Raw genomic sequence first — 16,787 nt, forward strand, 5'->3', positions numbered from 1 at the left:
TAGCCATTACTCAAGAAATGGTTTAATCCTACTACTAACATTTGACTCTTTTGGAGTCTCTATTGAATTCTCTCTGAGTTCAGTGAAGTGAAGTCTCCCTTCTCTGATTGGTCAGAACATGAATATCTCCCTGCCCTGTGTGAGCACTGGGAATTATTCCTCCTGTAGCCATCTACTAGTTTATCTTTGCCTGGCATCATGAAGAGTCACTCTACACATGTACAGCATATTAATCAGCCAAAGACTCAAGGGTACCTGTAGTCAGGTTTGTAGAGTTTTCAATCTCATTCTCTCTCTGCATAGTTTCCTTTCCTCAGATACTCAGCCCCACAAATTTTGACTCCCTTATCCTCCTCAAATTAATATTTATGCATTTAGTGCTGCAGACTGGTAAGTGCTTCCATGAAGAAGTTGGGGTCTTATCTTGCTTGTTCCCTTCTCTTAGAGATCATAGTCTTTGCTGCCCTTTGTCCCAGTGTCTGATCAGTGTTGTTTCATCTTATAGGTCAAGTTTTACAGTTGCTTATGGTGGCAGTGGGTAAGTCTTACATCAGTGATGTTTGATGGGCCCCTAAGTATTTGTGGAATTGATTTCTCATCTTCAAGCCCTTATGGGTCTTCTCAAGCTTTCCAGGGTAATTGCTACTTTTTACTCACCACATTCAATCAGCATATCTTCAATATATTGGGAAAGTGTTCTGTAGAATAAAGAGGCAACCAAAGTCCTGTTGACTATGTTAGGATTGTCAAGAATTCATAAAGCCCTGAACAATGGTACAATAGTGAATGTGTATTGGTGATCCTCCAAGATGAACCTTGAAGTTGAAAGCAAAAAGGTCCTGGTGGTCTTTACCAACAAGCTTGAAACAAAGCAATACAAAAACCAAACAAATAAATGTTCACCAGCTCAACAACTGTATACCAACTGTCAGAGAATGTGTTGATTTGTCCAGTAAAGAGACTACATTTAAAAAAAGAGAGAGAGAGACTACATTTTTAACAACAAGTGCAGTTTGAGTCACCAGTTGATTAAGTTTATGATCATACACTGTCATTCTTCAGAATCCATCTGTCTTATGCACAGGCTTAAGAGGTTATTTGAATAGGGATGTGTTAGGAATCACCACTTACATATCATTCAATTCCTTGATGATGACACAAATCTCCACAGTCCTTCTAGGAATGTGGTGCTGCTTTCATTTAATATTTTGGAGGATATGGGAAAAGTTCTAGGGGTTTCCACCTGGCCTTTCTTACCATAATATCCCTCACTCCATAGGTCAGAGAACAAATATGGGGGGTTCTGCTAATTACTGAGGTTATATATTTTAGAAGGAATGTGCCTTCTGAAATTTTGAATATAACCATGAAGTAATTTTGGAGGCCCACTGGTCCATTGTGAGATAAACCTGTCCTAAAATTACACTGATCACCTGACCTTTATTAGCCTCTACTCTGACTGGTGAGCCTGTGTCTTTGGCTCTCAGGAGTTAGTTTCAGTTCAGAGTCAATGTCAAATAATTTCTTTAAAAAATGGTTATTTTCCCTTTTCAATATACAGTCACCAGGATAAGTGGCTGTGGTTCTTTTGGGGAAGGCCAAGAAGAAGAATTCCGATAGTAAGTTGATGGCAGTGTACCTGAGTTCTTCTTTAGGCTGAGTGCTGGCTTCTCCTAGAAGTGTGCAATATCCCCAGGCTACCTTTATCCCTGATATTCTCCTACCTATATTTACATTTCTATATATTCCACGCAAACCTCCCTTTTTCCTTTTCAAGGTAGGAGATAGGGGTGAAAGGCACTTTTGTGAGTCTGACCTCTTACTTTACTCATTACTTCTCACAATCTTTCAAGCTGGATGGATTTCTGTTTTATTTTCCTCTATGAAAGGGCCTTGTCCTACAGCATATCCGTCTCTACTTGGCATCTCATACTTCTCCTCTCCCTATTCTGTAAAGGTTGATGGGGAATAAGCAGATGGACCTACGTATGAGGACAGAGGCAATAATAGTATTCTCATTACAATTTTATTAAAGAGCTTATTAAAGTTTATTTTTTTCTCTTCCACACAACCCCTGGTGCTCATCACTACAAGTGTTCCAAAATTTATTTTTTTATAAGCTAGACTACATACTTCCTAAGAATAGACTTGTTATTTCATTTTCAATCCTTAAGCCTATTAAACTTTTGGCACATGATAGGCACAAATTAAATTTTGTTGAATGCAGAGCATGAATGTTTGAGTGCAAATGCAGTGTTATTATCAGCAGAAAGCCTGAGTTCTAATTGCAAAATTAGGATGATTATCCTGAGTTTGTAATGACTGTAGGCCACTACATTGGAAAGGTTTTTCTAACTAGCCAAATCAGGAATCCTTCAGGTACCCTAAGAAAAAAACATTTTCATACGCTGAAACCAATTATGTGAAGAAAAAGTTAACAGAGCTATTTTTTTTTTTAAATGATAGTCACAGAGAGAGAGAGAGAGAGGCAGAGACACAGGCAGAGGGAGAAGCAGGCTCCATCCATGCACCGGGAGCCGGACGTGGGATTCGATCCCGGGTCTCCAGGATCGCGCCCTGGGCCAAAGGCAGGCGCCAAACCGCTGCGCCACCCAGGGATCCGCCCCGCCCCCCCCCCCCTTTTTTAAATTTTATTTATTTATTTTTTTTAACAGAGCTATTAAAACAAAGGTAGCTTGACATCCTCAGCTTTTGCAGGACAGAACTCAGAGAAACTCTAATAGTTTTAATGACTTTTTGTTTGAAGTCTGAAGTTCCGTGAGTGAATCACTTTTAGCATATTTAAATTTATTAACTCCTTTGCTTCTGGCAATTTATTTTTGGGAGTGTCTTCCTTATGATCCAGTTGGGGAGTCGGTAGGCAAGTACTACAGCCATGTCAGAGTTCTAGAATCAAAGGGAAATGTAAGAAAGAACCGACTTCCTGTCCTCTGACTATTTCCCCTGCATCCTACACACCTTTTTCTGTGGGTGGTTAAATCCCTACTGAGGAAAGTAACTCTGAAGTTTTTTGGAAGGAAGGAGAAAGAATATGGGAGGAATGTGTAGGAAATATGAATATGGTAGACCCAGAGACTGTCTTCAATAGCTAAATGTCTACCAGTTGGGAACATATTATGTCCTTCTTTCATTTCAATTTAATCCAAGGCAGAAGAATGAGGCACTAGGAGAAAAGAGATGTAGTTTCCCTTCACAAAGGAAAATAAAATTCTACTTCAATTTTTCCTTTATTATATGTCAGATTTCTCAGTCTTTCTCTCCTTTGGAGTATTCAGTCAAAAGCTTCTATGACAGCAGGGAATATGTCCTCAGAGGCTTGTTCATATAAACAGGAATATATTAAATTAAATTTTTTATTTTAGTTTTTAAGAAAATTATGTATTTATTTTAGAGAAAGAGTGTGTGAGTGAATTGAAGGGAAAAGGGAGGAAGAGGAAGAGAAAGAATCTCCAGCACACTCCACCCTGAGTGCAGAGCCCCAGGTGGGGCTAGATCTCATGACCCTGAGATCATGACTTGAACCAAAATCAAGAGTTGGACACTTAACTGACTGAGCCACCCAGCTGCCCCCAATTTAAAATTTTAAGTGAGGGGATCCCTAGATGGCTCAGCGGTTTAGCGGTGCCTTCGGCCCAGGGCGTGATCCTGGAGTCTCGGGATCGAGTCTCACATCAGGCTCCCTGCACGGCGCCTGCTTCTCCGTCTGCCTGTGTCTCTGCTTCTCTCTCTCTCTCTCTCTCTCTCTCTCTCTCTCTCTCTCTGTCTCACATAAATAAATAAATAAAATCTTAAAAAAATAAAATAAAATTTTAAGTGAAATATACATGTGTGCATTTTTTAAAGGCAAGCAGTATAGAAGAGTATGAAATACAGGTATTTATCTCCACTTCCTTAGCCCCTTTCTTATTCCCATGCCCCCCAAACCACCAAACAACCCATGGTTTTATTTCTTCTGGTGATTGTCTTCATATTTATTGATTTATCAGTTTTATATATCTTTGACTCTGCATTATAAAAGACGAAGACTCTATATACCATCTCCCAACTCCTCCCAGCAGGTCTCAGTTTTTATAGTTAACATTACTTGGTTTGGACAAGTTCTGGTTGAATGGGTGAGTGCACAATCCAGTTTCCTTCTTCATTTCTTTACCCAAATGATGGTACCTGCCTTTCGAAACCACTGGAAGCCAGACCTCTGGCAAACAGTGAAAGAGCTTCCCATGCTGTGCCATTGGGTATTTGTGTTGGTAAAAACCCTCTAACATGCTCAGTGACCTCCTGGTTAATTTTAAAACAGTATGTATGCCCTTCTCAGAAACATCTGAGTCTTATCAGGTCTCAAAGCTTGAAGGGGGAAGTCCTGACACTGGAACTTGAAAATGTTTAGTCTTGCTCTTTAAATCCTCCAGGATGCCTTGTAGCTTCCTAGTGAGCTGCCGACTTGGGCTGAGCAAGACAAAAGTCAGTGGAACTTATGCTTAGTGACTAGAGATCGTCAACTGTTTTTATTATGTCTGTATTCTGAGGCTTTCTCTTTGGCTGTTGTCGGTTGTATCAAAATGAAACATCTCCAGGAAAAAATATCAGAGGACCTAAAATTAATGTGTTATTTCAGATTTCTTCTATGCCAGCAAAAGAACGTCCCTCTCTGACTAACGTCTGATAATACAAGCCTCTGAGGCCAGCCCCTTTAACGTGCTGATTTAGGGCTCATGCCCGTTTTCCTCTTTCCTCTTTTCATCTCTGTCTCTCTGATGCAATCAGCATGCTGGCCTTAGGCTCACCTCAGTTTTGTTTTATTTTTTAAGGAAAAAAAAAGTCTTTTGGTTTTTCAAGTGAATTTAAGATTAAACTCTTCTCCCCTTTTACAACAGATTCCCTAAATCTTAGAGTTGGAAGGTTTTTTTTTTTTAACTTTTTTGCCTTAGAGTGGGTCACAAAAAGTAGATTCTCATCAGTGATCTACTTTGATAACACCGCTTGACTCTCAGCTGTGGTTTCCTAAGAAAAGCATGAAACTCGGAATTGAAAAACCAGGTTTGAGCCCTTGATGTGTTTACTTGCTGTGTGACTAGGGGTAGGTCACCTCAACTCTCTGAGCTGTCCCAGCTGAAGATTGAAGATAACAACATAGCACTTAGCTCACAGAGCTGGTGTGGTGCAAAGTGGGTGCTCAATAAACTTATCTCATACTTCCTGTGTCTACAATTAAGTTACTGATCTTGTCTACTTCTAGTTCTTCTTATTCTGGTCAGTGGCCATCTAGATCTTCTAGTTCCTTCTGTCATGCTTGACACTTTCTCACCTCAGATCCAATACATCAGCAAGTCCTCTCGGCTCTGCCTTAAAAATATATTCCCCAATCTGATACCCCCACTGCCACCATTGTCTGAGACACCATTACCTCTCACCAAATTAGTACAATGGCCACCTAACTGGTCTCCCTATTCTACTCTTGCTTCGCTAGGGTCTGTTCTAGAGAGAGAGAATCCTTAAAAAAAAAAAAATGAGTCTGATGATGTCACTCCACTCAAACATAGCCATGATTTCTTGTTAAGGCTGATCTCTACCTGGCTCATACTGGAACTAGGTACCAGTTGTTAAAATATTGAAATCCTTCCATCTCTATTGGTAGAGAGTCTTTCCCCAAGGTACCCTTTTCCTGATGTTCCCTTTCAGTTCACAAGGGGATCTCCCCACAGTGCACCAACTCAAGGGATAATGCTTGACTCTTCAGGGAGGTCTCTAGGATGCTGCTTGCATGCTCTGGCCAGACATCCATGCTGATGCATTGGTGTTTGTGCTGTACCTGCTATTAAACATTTTGAATAACACCTGGTTTTGTCCTTTCATTCAAAATAAAAGCCAAGTCTCCACATTAATAGGATTCTTTGATACATTTTTTTACTGCATGTCCCACTACTCCCAGGCTTGTTCATTCCACACAAGCCATGAATGCCTTTTGGCCTTTCCTCAATCAAGCTAAGTATGCTCCTGCCTCAGGGCCTTTGCACTTGCTCCTTCCTCTGCCAGTAATGCCACTGTACCAGATATCCATTTGAGCAGCTCTTGTACCTCTTAGAGCTATCTGCTCAAATATCTTCTCAACAAGGCATTTTCTGACTATCCTATGTAAAATGGAAACCCTACCCCCTTGTCCACTGGTATACTGTAATTACTGTTCTTGACCATGTTTTTTTTTCTCCACAGCATTTATCTCTGTCTGACATGTTATGTGTTTTGCCTATGTATTCATTTAATGTCTGCCTCTTTTCTTCCCCACCCCAACTAGAATGCAAATTTCTTCAGAGCAGGAATTTTGTCTCTTCTGCTACTGTTTTATCTCCAGTGCTTAGAACAGCATCTGACAAATAGTAAGTTCTCAGTAAAATTTTTTGAATGAAAGAACTACTCAGTGCACAGTTTTCTTATTAGAATAATAAGGAAAATAATACATCCCAGACAAATTGTGAAGATTAAATGAATAAGAAGCAAGTACCTTGTAAGGTATAAGGTCCTGAGTAAAGATTAGTTATCATCAGTCTCCCCTTGTTGATAAATATTTGTGGATCATAGATACCATCCCTAACACTATTACTGACAATAGTCTCCATGTTTGAAGGAATCTCTAAATATTCTTCCCTGGTGTTCTGAGTGTCACAGCCCTGACTGGCCTGTGGTACTGAATGTTCCCGGAATTCTGAGTGGACCAGAGAGCCTTCCCAAGGCATCAGGACAAGTTGTGTGGGTCAGAGGCCAGGGCAAGCACATGGCACATTTTTACTAGCTCTTTAATGTTTCTCTTGTGGGCATATGCAGGGGTGGAGGCAGTGTCAGTAGACATTTGTGCTCTGGTACTTTCATCAATAAACCCTATAAAGGGAAGATAAAGCAGAAGAGGAAGGAGTAGACACCTGCTTTATTCTCCATGTCTGGGAAGAGAAGTCTGACAGTAATAATAGGTTGAGCATATGGCAATGTCTATATAACTTCACAAGAGTGTTTTTAAAATTTAAAGATTTGCTTCAGGAGACCTTTTGGGAGATGTGATTAAGGATCATGGGAAAAGCATGCAGGGAGTTTTGGATTGAAAAATATTTAAACCTACTGAATCCTCATATCATATATTCCACTGAACTCTATTATTCATTCTCATGTCTTTAAAAATAAACAAGCACACAATACATACAGAAGGTGAGTTGTACTATGTGTTTGGAGTCTAGCATGTAGGCCTTGTTCTCAAGGTAATCTAAAGTAAACCTACTCGAGACCTGCGAAGACATATAGTCAATCCCACTGAAAGCACTTTTCCCTAAAACCTCACATCCCCTTTAATTCACAAAAGAGACTTGGCATCTTTACTACCCTCTTAGAATAAAAAAAAAGGAAAGATAAAGCACTCTTACTAAAGTTATCGAGAGTAGCCTGCCTTGTTACAGAATCCTTTTTCCCCTGTACCTGAGGAAATGAGGGATTTTGGTTCAGAATCAATCATAAACTTGTGGCAAAACAATGTCATCCTGGAGATTGGAAGGTGAGTCCTGCCTCCCAGGCCATTATTACAGGGACTAGACCCCACCTCTACTATGCATGCTTGCACATTGGAGATAGGTGCCCTTTCTCCAGTTGTAAGATAAATATTTAATTCTGTAAGGATAGGAGTCTTTAGGTTTGCACAATGATACATAGCTTTAAGTTAGTGGAAAATAATTTTGGAAAGCAGATCTTAGTTTCCATGTCATAAAAATATTTCTTTCTAGTATTTTGTCCTGACAGCTCAAACAAATATAATATGAGAATACTACCTGTGGCTTATTTTTTTTTCTTTTGGTTTCTAATGCTGAATTTATAATCTTCTCTTACTTTGTGCGACCACACATATTTAAAATTCCTGTATCAATTTGATTCACTGCCACATTTCCTTCTGTGTAGAAAAGGAAGTTACAGACCTCAAATGGCTTTTACATTGTCTGTGTGATAAGTATACTAAACATATGGGATATCAGATGCCTCATTTCAAGGCTGCTCTTGACATTGCTGCTGTTAATGATTCTTCCATTTCCATTCCATACCAAAAATCTATTGAAAGGGTGAAGGAAAGTGGTGAAAACAGGCACTCCACAGATGCCAGCAAGTTTCCCAATTGGCTAGGATCACTACATCATTCCAAAAGGGATGACTGGGGGTAGGAGTTGGGGTGGGGGGTAGAAATAAAAACAAATTTTGGCAGACCCAAGTTTAGAAGAAAAACAATACTTTCACCGAATTTAGCCTCTGCTCTCTGTCATAGAAAATTATAATAAATACAAGAGAATTGCATTCAATTTTGGTCAAGTATTATTCTTGGAATATGCATTAGTCAGAATTGGCCTCATTAGGAGGGCACTTTTTGAACAGCTATGTAGTGGTTCACAAAGCATGCAGACTCCTGAGAGGGTGTGATTCGAAGTTTAACAAGCTCATTTCAAGCTTGATAACATTTACATTTCAAACAAGGATTCAAACCAGGGCTTTGCTGCTTTACATGACCAGAAGTAGAACAGAGTACATTGCCACAGAAGCATGCAGTGACATTATCAGAATTGCCAGAGCCCACTGATTACAAACCTATCTATTGACACCACAACTAGTATACTAGGCTGCTTTTTTTTCTCTTCTTCGTTAGTCAACAACTGAACCTATAAATGCATTGAATTCACATATCAATCTACAGTGAAGCACATGTTTTTATTTTGCTTCCCTATTTATAATCTTTATTTTGAAAACAACAATTGTGGTTTGGATTTACTATGAGGCTGAATGTTACACATGTAAAGGCTCATAATATTTTTTTCCGGAGGCTCTTAAATCATTTTTAGCTATATTATCTGATTTGCCATCATCACATCAGTGTAAAAGTAGATACAGCATACATTTCCAGATATATTTAATGGATGAAGAAAAGGAAAGGAAGAAGATTAAACAGTTTGCACACGCTTACAGTAAAATTTAGGGGTATTTGGTTGAGGTAAAACTGGACTGCGGAGTAGATCTAAAGAGGCATAGAAGAAAATCTTATCTACTTTTCACTCAGGGCAGAAAGACCGAGCAAACTAAACCTCTACATATCCTGTATCTTGATACGAATGCAAATTCAGAAATTTGGTAACCCAGAGCAAAGAAGCCAATAGCTTAGAAATATCAAATCTATTTACCTGGAGGAGGTGCTCTGGGAAGGATATCGCAGCCTCAACCTAAGAGCAGAGATATTTCTTTCCAGCTGGTTTGGGCTTCTCCCTAAAAACACTGTTGTTGCCCTTTACTTCTACAAAGTAAACAAAGAAACATTCGCACTAGGTGCTGCCAAACTGTTTAGATCTTCAAAACTGGTGCTGATTTCAACCCTAGCACGGAGGTACTTTCCTCTCTGACTCCTTATAGAAGAAAGCTTGACCTGGGTGAAATCACTAGAGCTTCTGTTGAGATTTGAGGAGCATACATACATACATAAGCTTGCTTAAAGCTTTTTGGGTTCCTCTGAGGGAGTAAATTATCAGTGAAACTCGGTTCCTTTACTGGTGCTGATTTACATAGCCTTTCTCACAGAATTCTAGCATTCTCGCCTCTGGCCCAAGTCAGGAAATGCCCAGGTGCGTGTAACTCAGCACTAAAATTAACATCCATGAAGCTTTTTAGACCTCACATATTCGAGTTCAATTTCATTTTGGTAATTAGGTTTCAGGCAGGTTTTTATTTCTTTTGAACCGAGTCATCTAGCCCCGAGTTTTCATCAAAGAATCTTGGTTAACTTTGATTTTTAATTCTCAGACACCCAACTCGTTGAACCACCCATCCTGACTCAATACCCTGCTATTTTATTCCATATAAGGCCTTGAAATGTACTCACCTTACTCAGTGAAAATCCCTCTGGGATGGGAAGCTGCCAGCACATTAGAAATGTGATCTAGAGTCGCTCTGCCCGAGGTTGGTCATATCCAGGTTAGAAGATATCAGGTATAAAATGAGAAAAAAATATTATCTCCCAGCACTTATCAGACCATCTTCTTATAAGACTTTTTCTTGTTTAGTTTTTTAGTTCATTTCTTGGTTTTTCTGGAAAAAATGCTGCAGTTATGTTGCTCCCGCAGCCAAAAATCTGCACTTAATTGGGCACATAAAAAAATAGCAGACAGGAAGTCTATTTCCTCACAGAGAGATATTGTGGTTTATGGACTCTGCTTTCGTACTGCAAAGCCAGTGCATTATTTTATTTTTTAATACACTCCTGGTAAGATGTCTCTGGCAACCCAAAAGCTGTTTAAGTGCCCACCAGAATCAGTATCAGCCCAGGTAGAGCTACTTGATTACCAAATATTAGTTTACTCTGGGTTTGATTTTGAATCAGTCTCAGTTCTTGCATTTTTATGGATGCTAGAGAAATCGAGGATTTCATATTTGTGTATGCACTAAGAGAGTTATACATATTTGTGAGAGAGACCGCAGCATCCCACAAGCAGGGCTGCATTGACTCTCCATGAGTTCTGGGAAAACATTTAAGTTGCCTGTGTAACTTCCGTGGCACACACCCTCAATCCACTCCCCTTGGGAGCCAGAGAGCTTCCTGAGGTCTCTCAGGTTACAAAGGGGAAGGAAGCCTTTATCAGAAGTTTGAAGATTCTTACTTTTCAAGTTGTCTTGCCATCTCCTCAGCCCTATCCTTTACATTGTTCTTTAGTCATGTTAACCTCCTGTATTTGACTCATAATAATTACATTTCTGAGAATACTGAAGATCTCAGAGTTTTAGAGTCCAGCTTCCCCTTGACAGACGAGGAAAGTGAGACAAAAAGGAGTTCATGATTTTCTTTTTTTCCAAAGAGACATGAGACTCCAGTAGCAGAGACAGGACTAAAACCAGATTTTCCCCCTGACACCACGCTGCCTTTCTGCGTGAGTGGAGAAACAAAAATGAAACTTATGTTCTCTTGTCACTTGGTTTAAGCCATAAGACAGGGTACATTTGGTTCTAGGCACTTTCTATTTACTTGTCATGGGCACAATGCCTCATAATTGGGAAGAATTATATAAGCCCCAATTCTTTCCTAGGGCATGTGAGAAACTGCCATTTGTTTTTAGCAACCTAGTGTCATAAAGTTAGTGTGGGCCTAATCCCACCTAAAAGTTAAATGAGAGCTTTTGTGTAATTGCCTTGCCTTTTAATTCAGACTAAGCCACACGTAATCAAGTCTTTCCCTAATACCCTGGCTTTATAGAAACCCAAATCCATTGGTTTGTACAGGTATCACTGGCCTCAGACTGCAATTCTTTAATGCTCCTGGTCAACTCAATCCCTTGAGGGGATTTATGTCATGCTGGTGTTTTCACGTAGTTCTTTGTCTGGGACTAATTTTGACACTTTGCCTGCCAGAGAAGATAAAACTTGGGGTCTTTCCCCAGTCGCTGCCCTGTCCAGATTTGGCTGGGCACTTCATCAAGAGGATCAGAGAGCCTAGACGCAGTCTCAGTTTCTCAAACTTGTCTCTGATTCTTTGGCGCAGTCTTCAAAGGAATAAACCAAACAGGAAAGAAACTATTGCATATGGTCATGGCTGGGTGTATTTTGATTTTGTATTTTTTTCTCCTTTGGTTGTTATAGAAGGGAATTGTGTGTGTGCCTCAATATCTCTGCCAGCTGATTTGGGGATTTGGGGGTGGGGAATAGTACTCCCTTACTTTTACAGGAATGATGGTTCTGGATTTTCTTGTTCTGTCCTGACTTGGTACTAACTACCTCATATAGGAAGGGAAAAATAATGATACTCATTATCATTTATTATCAAGTTCCTATTATTCCTCAGGGCTGGTTCCAAAGTCTTCATCTGTATTATCTTCCGAATCACTGCATAAGGTAGATTTCCTTATCTTTATTTTATCGGTGAAGTGGGAAAAATCAAGTTCTTTCCCATTACCCTCAGGATAAAGTTCAAATCTCTTAACAGGAAGAATCAGGAAAAGGCAGTGGTTAAGGGTACAAACTGTATAGCTAGGCTGCCCGCCTTTGAATCCCAGATCTGCCATTTACTAGTGGTGCAAACTTAGGCACATTCTTCAAGTTTTCTCTGCCTCAGTTTCTGCATCCGTAAATGGAGACACAACCTTATGTGGTTATTAGAGAGTTAAATATTGAGTAAACTTAAAGTGCTTAGAACAATGCCTGGCTCATAGTTCTAAATGTTAGCTAAATTATTATTACCACCTTCATCATCCTTATTCCATTTAGCAACAGCAATGTTGAATGAGGCCTTATTATCTCAGGTTTCAAAGTTGAAAATACTAGCTGGTAAGTACCCTGACATTTTAAAGAGGAGTCCCAGACACTTCTCTGCAGGACTTACTGAAATATAGCAGAGGAGTCCTGATTCTATTACTCCCTACCTCTCAGGCAGAGAAAAGACTAGAAATTCAAGAATACTTTGAAGTGGAGAATTCATATGATTATATTCTTTCTTTCTTTCTTTCTTTCTTTCTTTCTTTCTTTCTTTCTTTCTTTCTTTCTTTCTTCTTTCTTTCTTTCTTTCTTTCTTTCTTTCTTTCTTTCTTTCTTCTTTCTTTCTTTCTTTCTCTTTCTTTCTTCTTTCTTTCTTCCTTTTTTTCTTTTGGATTAGTATGTTTTCAATCTAGTAGGTGGAGCTGTGATATTTCCCTAAAACAAGGAACTGGCTTTAAACATCGTGTGCTCCCAGGGAGCTCTCTCTGGTGAGGGAGACTGGGAACTTTGCCTCACCTGGAGGCTTGCTATGCTGGGGCATCTGTAGGTTGCTCTGGCATTGCCTGAGCAGAGTGTGAAGAGAAGATTCTGGGAAGTGAACAGAGAGATTCATGCCTGCTTCTTCCCTAGTGTATTCTTTTTTTCCCCTTAATTCCAGTATAGTTAACATATAGTGTTATGTTAGTTTCAGGTGTACAATATAGAGATTTAACAATTCCATACATCACCCAGTGCTCATTACAAGTGCACTTCTTCATCCTCTTCACCAATTTCACCCATCCTCCACACTCTTCCTCTCTGGTAACCAACAGTAGTTCTCTATGGTTAAGTCTGTTTCTTGGTTTGTCTCTATTTTTTTCCTTTGCTCATTTCTTTTGTTTCTTAAATTCCACATATGAGTGAAATCATGTAGTATTTGTCTTTCTCCAACTGGTTTATTTCACTTAGGATTATACTCTCTAGCTCCATCTGTGTAGTTGCAAATGGCAATGTTTCATTCTTTTTTATGGCTGAATAATATTTGTGTGTGTGTGTGTGTGTGTGTGTGTGTGTGTGTGTACCACCTTTTCTTTATCCATTTATCTATTGGGGGGGTTGCTTTCATAATTTGGCTACTGTAAATAACACTGCTAAAACATAGGGGTGTATATGTCCCTTTAAATTAGTGTTTTTGTATTTTTTGGGGAGGGGTAAATACCTATTAGTGTGATTACTGGATTGTTTCCCTGGTAGATTAAGGAGCAGTCCTCATTGGCAGGGTAAGGAAAGAGAGTTTCATGTGGTGAGGACTTGTAAGCTCCCTATGGGTCAGGTGGATGCCTTGAAAGCTTGGATCATCTTAAGATACTCTGGAGGGGACTGTCAACATTGGGAGTCTGGAGGTATATGGCCAAGGTCAGAGAGAAGGTGACAAGAGTGGGCTGTAAAGTTCGCTAATCATGTGAACTGTGGCAGTGGAGTCCCACAAAAAACCTACATTTCTGCCCCATGAAAAATCCAGCATCTGAATGCCCATAACACCCAGCCAGTCAGCATTAGTGCTCACTCTGAAGGAACTATATCAGTAGGACCAGTTAGGTTAAAATATATACTTTTATTTTATAGTTCTCTATGTTCCTCTTCCTCTTCCCTGACCCTAGAAGGACAATAGATGAAGAGAGAAAGAAAAGACCATGATATTTTATCCAATGCACATCACTGAGCCACATCTCAGAACATTTGGAGATTGAAATTTTAATTTAGACTTAACAAGGCTTTTTCCTATCTAAAAGTGAGTCCTAATTAATGAAATTAAACTATTCTTTTAGCAATAAGTAATCTAAATGTTATGAACTCTGAAAGATCAAGGAGCAGGGAAGGAATATTCAGCAGAATGTATTTGAATTCTTAATGTGAACAATTAAATATTTTTAGTAACTTGCCTAAGATTACACAGCTTAAATGGCAGAATTTGAAAATGAACCCATGTCTGATTACCAATGCCATGGTATTTTTACTACATGGAATTTCCCCTGAAATTTTATGGTAAAATTAACCAGAAGAATTCTGTTAAAATGTACTACAACTCATAAAAGACTGGCTAAATTTGCATAACCTATTAAAAATGACTTATAGAAATAAGCAGGGATGATTAAAGTATTTTGGCAGCCCCTTAACATTTAAGGCATGGTACCTTAGGGAGGAATATCTAATCATAAAAGAAGGACACTAGATTGACACCACAGCTAAGAAATATATATGTATGTATGTATCTCATATATATGCTTATATGCATATATATACGTATATACTCATATACATTTATAAAAACTATAGAATAACAGAATTGTAGGGGCATGGAGTCTCCAGTCAAACTTGTTATTTTAAAGATGAAGAAACTATTTCTAAAGAGATGAAGCTGTTAACTTAAAGTCTAGGAGATTAAGTAACAAAGTCTTTATTCCAAGTCAGTTATTTTCCCAGTTAATGTAGCTTAGGTGCTGGGCAGAGCCAAAGGAGATGTATTTCTGGGCAAGGTACCACAGAAGAACTCCTTCTAAAGTCCTGGATATGACCCCTCACCTTCAGGTGGTTACACGGACAACCTAAAGAGAGGATGTCCTTTATTTGGAATCTTAGTAAAAGGAAACAGACTTAGCTGTAGAGTTGGTTTGAAAGAGTGATCATTCTTGGCCCACTCAGGCTGAGTTGACATATGCTTATGGATCTAAAGACAGCCTGGAATGCTGTGGCCCTACAATCAGGAGCTGAGCCTGTGGCTAGGATTAAGTGGATCGCCCTCTTTGGACAAACAGTGGGCTACAATTTAACACCCTTGTCAACGTAGGGCAGGAAAATGGCAGAGGGTCTCCACTGAAAACGAATCTTTCCCTTTGGGAATCTAAGTGACACTGAGGTCCTTATAAAGACCAGAATGCTTAGTCTTAAAAATCTATATCAAGACCAGAACCTTAGCTGTGATTACTCACACATGGAAGCTGAGCAGAAACAAATGGTCTGGAAGGCTTTCTTGTAATTATAAAGGAATTGTATTGCCAGAGAAGCCAGAAAAACAGCCTGCCAAAACCTGTGACAAATCAACCCGACTTCTGGATCTATAAATTGACATCGACAAGAAACGGAGTGTGGAAGTTGTGGTGGCCCTAAGAAAGTGTACTCTCCAGTGTCTGCTTCAAATGCAGCCATGGAAGGCAATGGACAAAAGGAATCCTCCCAGATAGCTAAAGCCAGAGCTGCCAGATGTGTTGACTGAAGGACTCACACCACCAGCAGGACAGGAGTTTGTACAGTTCCTTTCCAACAAGACTTGATCATTCTCATAGATTGATGACAGCTGTTTGTTTCTCATTTTCCCTTTTCCAGTGGGAGTTTTATTTTGGTTTTCCTGTCCCTACTCCTTCATTTTTATATTGGGTATTCAGAGACAGATGATTTATCTGTTAATTATAGACCACCATATTATAAAGAGCCACATCAGGATCTTGATATAGCGGGCTGATCTCATCTAGAGAATCCCCAACCTTGACCTAGATGCAGGAAGTGGATAAGGCTTTGGGATTGTATTCCTTGGGAAGGGATGAGGGTATTCTCTGTGGAGAATGAATAATATAAACATGTTCAAAGGGATGGAATGTGGCCAAGACTATCAACTGTCCCTCAAGATCTGTCCTTTGCCCCCTTGTAGATGGGGTGGGTATGTGAAGTTCCACCTAATGGGTTATGTGCAGAAGCAAAGAACACAATTTCATACCCATGTCTCTCTTAATGGAGGGGACATGTTCTTCCTCCTTCCTCCCACCCATTGTTTGGAATGTGGATGTGATGAGGAGCTACCCAGGATCTTGCAGAAAGAGAACACACTAGCAATAATGGATCTGTAAGGCAGAGAATCGAAGTCCCTGGACAATCTTGTGGAACCTCGGACTGCCTGCCTTTGGACAGTTACATGAGAAACAATTTTCTGTTTTCTTTATGCAACAGCTATCAGGACCTCTGTTACATAGAGCCAAATTTTTATCCTTTCATTCATGCCTACTTTAATATAACCTTTAATACATGCTGTCAAGTTTACAATTCAGACTTTTCTTTCAATCTCTAAACACTAAGACCAGTTCCCTATATATTTTGGACTAAATAATATAGAGCTAAAATGTAAACCTACGTGGTCCAAGATCTTGTCTGCCTTGTTCATTACCACTGTATTCCTGGTACATGGTAGGCACCAGTCTTTGCTCTTTTGCTCCATGCTCATAAATGATCATTTAATTAACCAGTTCAGACATGTTTATTAAGTACCCAGTATGTGTGAGATTCTGGGCTTGGAGATCAGAAGAAGAAGGAGGAGGAAGAGGAAGAGGAAGTGGGGGAGGAGAAGGAGCATTTATCACTTACTGAGTACTGGGCATCACTCCAAGTGTTTTATTTTTTTTTTTTTTAAGATTTTATTCATGAGAGACACACAGAGAGAGAGAGGTAGAGACACAGGCAGAGGGAGAAGCAGGCTCCATGCAGGGAGACGG

At 39.5% G+C, this 16,787-nt stretch overlaps 1 protein-coding gene and 1 long non-coding RNA gene across 2 annotated transcripts in view; one reads left to right on the top strand and one right to left on the bottom strand.

Annotated features, from left to right (window-relative positions):
• PTHLH (parathyroid hormone like hormone) overlaps positions 1-10,139 on the bottom strand; it is a 119,597-nt gene extending 109,458 nt beyond the window's left edge. The window contains exon 1 of the mRNA XM_038577152.1: positions 9,908-10,139. The gene's annotated coding sequence lies outside the window, so the exon portion shown is untranslated. The remainder of the gene's footprint in view (positions 1-9,907) is intronic.
• The window catches only part of LOC119866408, a 91,706-nt gene that overhangs the window by 45,355 nt on the left and 29,564 nt on the right, over positions 1-16,787 (top strand). The gene's annotated exons all lie outside the window — the stretch shown is intronic.

Source organism: Canis lupus, chromosome 27, assembly GCF_011100685.1.
Source record: "Canis lupus familiaris isolate Mischka breed German Shepherd chromosome 27, alternate assembly UU_Cfam_GSD_1.0, whole genome shotgun sequence".
NCBI classification, from domain to species: Eukaryota; Metazoa; Chordata; class Mammalia; order Carnivora; family Canidae; genus Canis; species Canis lupus.